General features: G+C 36.3%; 1 non-coding gene across 1 annotated transcript; it reads left to right on the forward strand.

Annotated features, from left to right (window-relative positions):
* Positions 1-1066: 1066 nt before the first annotated feature.
* LOC126494240 (U6 spliceosomal RNA) lies at positions 1067-1172 on the forward strand. The gene has a single exon (XR_007589973.1). It is a non-coding gene; the product is annotated as a U6 spliceosomal RNA (small nuclear RNA).
* Positions 1173-7863: the final 6691 nt, after the last annotated feature.

The following is a 7863-nucleotide window of genomic DNA, read 5'->3' on the forward strand; positions in this document are numbered from 1 at the left end:
CACCCCAACAAGGCCCACCCCAGCGTGGCCCACCACAGCAAGGCCCACCCCAACAAGGCCCACCCCAGCGTGGCCCACCCCAGCAAGGACCACCCCAACAAGGCCCACCCCAGCGTGGCCCACCCCAGCAAGGCCCACCCCAACAAGGCCCACCCCAGCAAGGCCCACCCCAACAAGGCCCACCCCAGCGTGGCCCACCCCAACAAGGTCCACCCCAACAAGGAGGCCAACAGCAGAACCAACGCCCACAGCAAGGAAACCAACAAGGCCCACCCCAACAAGGAGGCCAACAGCAGAACCAAGGCCCTCAGCAAGGAAACCAGCAAGGCCCACAACAACAAGGAGGCCAACAGCAGAACCAACGCCCACAGCAAGGAAACCAGCAAGGCCCTCCCCAGCAAGGAGATCAACAGCAGAACCAAGGCCCTCAGCAAGGAAACCAGCAAGGCTCACCCCAACAGGGAGGCCAACAGCAGAGCCAAGGCCCTCAGCAAGAGAACCAGCAAGCCCCATCCCAACAGGGAGGCAGACCTCAGGAATCTTCCCAGGACCAGGATGCTGAGTAATCAAAGATACATTATCAGGTAGGATTTGATTTCACTGTTAATGAAGCATCCCATTTCTTATAGTTTTTAAAACACAAGCTATGCTAACTCAACTTTAATCACATTTGTATCACATAATTTAGGTTCTCATTAATATTACTATTATTTGGATCTTTACTATTTTTGAATATTACATTATATGGCTAATCTGTGGTGATATAGGGAGATGATTAATATTTTGTATACTGCTCAAGTTATTGTGATTGTGATGAACAATGCATATACATGCTTGACAACATGAGTTTTATTGTTTGTTCAAGAAGTTCAATGTTATTCATAAATTCTAATGCCTTGTTGCTCATGCCAGAAACCCCACCGACTATTCCCAGAATAAGAAATATAAATAAATGTGAAATCAAGGGATCAAGTTAACTTTTAAAAGTTATCATTCCTCTTCACCATCCCCATTAATAAAGCCTTCCACTAATTCCTTCAACAGTTTATCAGAAATAAACACAGATCTTTTCTTCAACAGCAGATATCCTAAAATTTGAAATAATACTGATGAGATTAGCTTGTCCTCTGTGCAAGGATTTCACACAAATTTGTGAAGCATTCCATATTAAACAAAAGAAACACACAGAGAAACATTTCTTATCTTCATAGTACCCTTATATTAATTAATTTTTTTTAAAAAATCCACAATAGTTCATAGAGACAGCATGTTTGTATTCATATCCATGATGGTTTTTTTTGTTTTGTTTGTTTTTTTTTTTTTTTTCAATAGTGAGCCATAACTTTCTGTGGCTCTTGCTGTCTTTGGTTAGTTTTATATCCTGTCAATGGACTTACAAATGGTATTTGTTTTTCACTAGTATAAAATTTGCCTTAGTAACCCAACTTTATACATATGTCTTATAGTTTACATGAGTTTCTAAGATAAGGTTCATATAGAACAGGCTGGCTTCAAACTTGCTGTGTGGCCGAGTATATGCTTGAATTCCAATCAATCATCTTCCCTCTACTTCCCAAGTGCTGTGATTATATGCACATGCCTTATTCACCTATTCACCATTTTAATATCAAATGCATTCTCGCTAAAGCCATATATCCAATAAAATATATTTGGCTCGTTTTTTTTTCAGAGTGCATCATGTGCTAAATGGTTACAAAAATGAATAAAAATAACCAGAAAAGAAAGGGAAAAAGAGTACAGAAAGAGAAAAAAGACATGGGCTTCTAGCTACATCATTAAAGGTGTTAGAAAGAGATGAGAAACTTCATCTAGTTATGATTTCTTTATAACTTCTTTTGTGTTTGTTTCTTTCAGATAATGAGTAAGAAAATACTGGCTTTGGTGTATTGGGCAACTAGAATAATGTGGCCATAATCTGTCGTTTTAATAACAATAAAATCATAAGCATACCATTTCTGACTCTTGTCTTTATTTATGGGTGTAGGTTGATCTGGAATTTGACAACCTTAGACACAATTTATGATCACCCAGGAACCTATAACATAGATGCTTCTAACCTATCTTCCTACATCCACAAACAATCTGACAAATAAAATTTTGATCACACACACAACTATCTTCTAAGACAAAACTATTTGTATAAACATAATATATATGTACTTATACATACATATTGTATGTATATCATAAAACTCCAACTGTTACTCTTCCTTTAAAGAAACAGAAAACAGAGAATAATTGGGAAGAAAAGTTTAAAGTAGACATTCTTAGTATTTAGAAAATAATGAATTTCATTTTTATAGGTTATGAACCTGTTTTTCCAAATTATTTTCCTGTAATACACTATACTTTCTCCATTCATCTTCCTAAAAGATTGTCTTCCAAAGTACATACAGGATTTTATTAAAGCCTACATGGATTCCATAAAATAGGCCATAAGATAAAACTTTAAATGATAAAATACTTGAAGTCCACCAAAATTTATTTTGAGGCCTACAATTTTTTCTTGTCTAGGACTCCCCATATAATCGCAAATAAAGACATGTGATAATAATGTAACTTGGCTAACTAGGTTCTTAGGAATCTATCAATGTCTGGAAAACCCACTATTGCCTTATATTTCCCCAACTCACAGATGATTGAACATGATTTTCTTGTACTACAGCAAATTTTACATCATATATAACATAATTAGTTCAGTATATATACATACATATATACATTCATATATACACACATATATATTTAAATATATGTATTTAAATAGAAATCTTTGTGATATTTCAAAAGCCTTTATGCCACTTCTCATTACTAACTTTAGTACAATTACAATTAGGATTTCATTTTAGGAAGATTTTAAATTTATCAGAATTTTAAAACACACTGAGTTGTGGTTTTGAAAATGGTTAAGCACACTTGCTGCTATTGCAGAGGATACAAATTTGGTTCCCAGCACCTACACAGCAGTGTAAAACTGCCTATAACTCCAGTTCCAGATAATATTTTGCCTTTTGCTGAACTCTGCAGGTTCTGAGTGCATGTGGTACTCATACACATTCAGGCAAATACTCTTATGCATAAAATAATATAAGCAGATATTTAAATAACATCTGAGTTACAAAAGCTTACCACAAAGTGTTTCTCAAGGTATTGAACTTCTCCCAGTGCCATGGACAACTTCTCATTGCCTACAAGATTAAGGACTCTCAACTATTTATCCAGCAACGTGTCTGTCTGCGTGCTGACATGGTCCCTGATATGATGATAAAGGAGTAAATCTCTGAAACTGTAAGCTGCATTTTAATTAAATGCTTTCCATTAAACAAGTTGCTATGATTATGATGTCTCTTCACAGTAATAGAAACCCTAACTAAGCCATTTGGCACGAGGGACTGGAACACTGCCTTAATAATCCTGACCATCTCACATATGAACATCGATGCAAAAATTTTCAATAAAATACTGGCAAACTGAATCCAAGAACACATCCAAAAATTATACATTATGATCAAGTAGGCTTCATCCCAGAGAAGCAGGGCTGGTTCAACATACACAAATCTATCAATGTAATCCATCATACAAATAAACTGAAGGAAAAAACCACATGATCATTTCATTAGATGCTGAAAAAGCATTTGACAAATTTCAACACCCCTTTATGACAAGGGTCTTGGAGAGATTAGGGACACAAGGTTCATTACTAAATATAATAAAAGCAATATACTGCAAACAAACAGCTAACATCAAATTAAATGGAGAGAAACTCAAAGCCATTCCACTAAAATCAAGAACAAGACAAGGCTGTCCTCTCTCTCCATACGTCTTCAATATAGTGCTTAAAGTCTTAGCAATAGCAATAAGACAGCATAAGGAGATCAAGAAGATTCGAGTTGGAAACAAAGAAGTCAAACTTTCATTATTTGCAAATGATATGAGTGTGCATAAGTGACCCTCAAAACTCTACCAGAGAACTCCTATAACTGATAAATACCTTCAGTGATGTGGCAGGATACATGATAAACTCAAAAATATCAGTAGCCCTTCTATACACAAAGGATAAAGAAGCTGGGAGGGAAATCAGAGAAACATCACCTTTCACTACAGCCACAAATAGCATAAAGTATCTTGGGGTAACACTAACCAAGAAAGTGAAAGATCTATTTGACAAGAACTTTAAGGCATTGGAGAAAGAAATTGAAGAGGATACCAGAAAATGGAAAGATCTCCCATGCTCATAGATGGGTAGGATCAACATAGTAAAAATGGCAATTCTACCAAATGCAATCTATCAATTCAATGCAATCTTCATCAAGATCCCAACAAACTTCTTCACAGAACTTGAGAGAACAATAATCAACTTAATATGGAAAAACAAAACAAAACAAAAAAACAGGATAGCCAAAACAATCCTATACAATAAAAGAACTCACAGAGGCATTACCACCCCTGACTTCAAACTCTATTACAGAGCTACAGTAGTGAAAACAGCTTGGTATTGGCACAAAAGGAGAGATGTTGTCCAATGGAATTGAATTGAAGACAAGGATATTAACCCACAAACCTATGTACACCTGATTTTGGACAAAGGAGCTAAAATTATACAATGGAAGAAACAAAGCATCTTTAACAAATGGTGCTGGCATAACTGGATGTCAACTTGTAGCAAGGTCCAAATCAGGAGCAGAAGGAGAGAGAGCACAAGCAAGGAACTCAGGACCGCGAGGGGTGCACCCACACACTGAGACAATGGGGATGTTCTATCGGGAATTCACCAAGGCCAGCTGGACTGGGTCTGAAAAAGCATGGGATAAAACCGGACTCGCTGAACATAGCAGACAATGAGGACTGCTGAGAAGTCAAGAACAATGACACTGGGTTTTGATCCTACTGCACGTACTGGCTTTGTGGGAGCCTAGGCTGTTTGGATGCTCACCTTACTAGACCTGGATGGAGGTGGGAGGTCCTTGGACTTCCCACAGGGCAGGGAACCCTAACTGCTCTTTGGGCTGATGAGGGAGGGGGACTTAATTGGAGGAGGGAGAGGGAAATGGGAGGTGGTGTATGGGAGGAGGCAGAAATCTTTAATAAATAAAAAAGAATGAAAATAGATCCATATCTATCACCATACACAAAACTCAAGTCCAAATGGATTAAAGACCTCAATATTAATCTGACCACACTGAACCTGATAGAAGAGAAAGTGGGAAGTAGTCTGCAACATATGGGCACAGGAGAACACTTCCTATGTAGAACCCCAGTAGCACAGACAACAAGAGCAACAGTTAATAAATGGGACCCCTTGAAACTAACAAGTTTCTGCAATACAAAGGACACTGTCATTAAGACAAAAAGGCACTCTAACGAATGGGAGATCTTCACCAACCCTGCATCAGACAAAGCTCTGATCTCCAAAATATATAAAGAACTCAAGAAAGTAAACATTGAAACTCTAATAACTAAATTAAAATTTGGGGTACTGAACTGAAAAGAGAATTCTCAGCAGACTAAGTTCAAATGGCCAAAAGACACTTAAGGTCCTATTCAATCTAAAGTTTCTTAGCAGTGGTTGTTTGTTCATTTGTGGGGTAGTTAATACAGATATTAAAGGACACAGAACTACTACCTGCCCAAGCTGTTGTCTTTGGATATCTGCGAATATCTTAAGCTGAATGCTTTATGACTGGACCCAAATGCCTGTTGGAAAAGATAATTGCAGACCTGGCAGTGGGAAACTGTTCTGAATTAAGTAATTAATGTCCAAATATATAACAGAAAGGGAGTTTAGGTAAAGCAAAAAATCTACAACATAGGACAGTCACTTATTCACAAAGCATTAATGCCAGAAAGCCTTGCCTTTTCAAATTCCTTGGTTTCAAAAAGTCACTTGTGAAAAGACAGATGAGCAATTACTGTATAATATTGAGGCTTTTAACACCATTGGCCTCCTTTTGTTGTCTTATTGGTCTAGCTATAACTTTGAGTACTATATTAAATAGATATGGAGAGAGTGGACAGCCTTGTCTTGTTCCTGATTTTAGTGGGATTGCTTTGAGTTTCTCTCCATTTAGTTTGTTGTTGGCTGTTGGCTTCCTAGAGATTGCCTCAATTGGAAGAATAATCAATGCATGTATCTAAAATTACCCCAAACACAGAAGGGTAGAAAGCAGTATTAGAATTCTTTCAAGAACATAATGAACTATATGGCATGACCAGAAACTAGTAGTTCTAAACCAGCAAGACCTTAACATTCCAACACAGATGAAGTAGAAGAAAAATACATTAAAAATAATTTTATGAAGATGATAGAAGACCTTAAAGAAGAAGTGAAAAATTCTTATAAAGAAAGGGAAGAAAATATAAAGAAAAAAATGGAAGAAATCAATAAATCACTTAAAGAAAGCCAAGAAAAAAAAATATACAGGTGAAGGGAATAGTTCAAGACTTCAAAATTGAAATAGTGGCAATAAAGAAAATATAAATTAAAAGAATTCCTAAAATGGAAAATCAGTGTAAGTCAACAGGAACCACAGATGCAAGCATAGAATGCAAGAGGAAGAGACAATTTCAGATATCAAAGATGCAATAAAGGAAATATTTTCATTGGTCAAAGAAAATGTTAAATCCAACAAATTCCTACTACAAACTATCCAGGAAATCTGTAACACCATGCAAAGACCAAAACTACGAATAATATGAACAGAAGGAGAATAACTCCAGTTAAAAGGCACAGAAAATATATTCAACAAAATCATATATGAAAAATTTCCCAACCTAAAGAAGGACATGGCTATGAAGGGACAAGAAACTTACAGAACATGAAGTAAACTGGAAAAAAGAAAAAAACCCTGGCCCAACCCCAAACACATAGCATGAGAAAGAATACAAATAGCTGCAAAGGAAAAAAAAAGTAACCCAATAAAGGCAAACCTATCAAAATTAAACCTGACTTCTCAATGGAAACCATGAAAGCCTGAAGGTCCTGGACAGATGCTCAGCATACACGAAGAGGCCAAGGATGATATCACAGACTACTATATTCAGCAAAGCTCTCAATCACCATAGATGGAGAAAACAAGATATTCCATGAGAAAACCAGTTTGAAACAATACCTATACACAAATCCAGTCCTACAGAAAGTAAAGCTGAAAACATAAAGAAAACTCAAACTCAAGGAAGTTAGCTGCACATACAAAAACACAGCCAATAGGTAACCTCATACCAGAAATCTTCAAAGAAGGTAAATACATAAACACTACCACCACCATCACCAAAACCAAATATGAAGGTTTGTAAAAGCAAGTACAGTGTTGGGAAAGAATTTTCATTTTTTTTTTATTTTTGCATGACTTTTATATTTATATTACTTTACTTTTAAAAAAAGATTTTGCCTTATTAGTTTTAAGCTATTTTTATGACCATCTATAATCTTTTTCTTTTTCCTTAATTCTATGTACATTGTTAATATATTAAAACTCCTTAGAGACATTTTCATTTAGCTCTAAAACCATTTTTGTCTGTATGGGCAAAATTTAAACCACTATGCAGCTTAGCTAATGACATCATTGTGTTTGGCTTCACACCCCAAGGCCAAGACACCATAGAAATTATAAGTGTCATTTGCCTACACACTAATTGAATTGAGTCGGATCTTGCCAAATTCTTTTCTACTCTCCAGCCTCAGAGCCAACTTCTAGCAAATATTCATCAGTCTGCCTGAATTTTATTGATACCACATCAATTCTCTTCCAATTGGAAAAGGTGGGAGAAGACAAAAGGAACTGTTTTCTGGGAACTGTTCACTATGAAAAAAAAAAAAAAAAAAAAAAAAAAAAAAAAAAAAAA

This window comes from Alexandromys fortis, unplaced genomic scaffold (genome assembly GCF_014885135.2).
Source record: "Alexandromys fortis isolate MF-2015 unplaced genomic scaffold, M_Fortis_MF-2015_v1.1 scaffold_353, whole genome shotgun sequence".
Classification (NCBI taxonomy): Eukaryota; Metazoa; Chordata; class Mammalia; order Rodentia; family Cricetidae; genus Alexandromys; species Alexandromys fortis.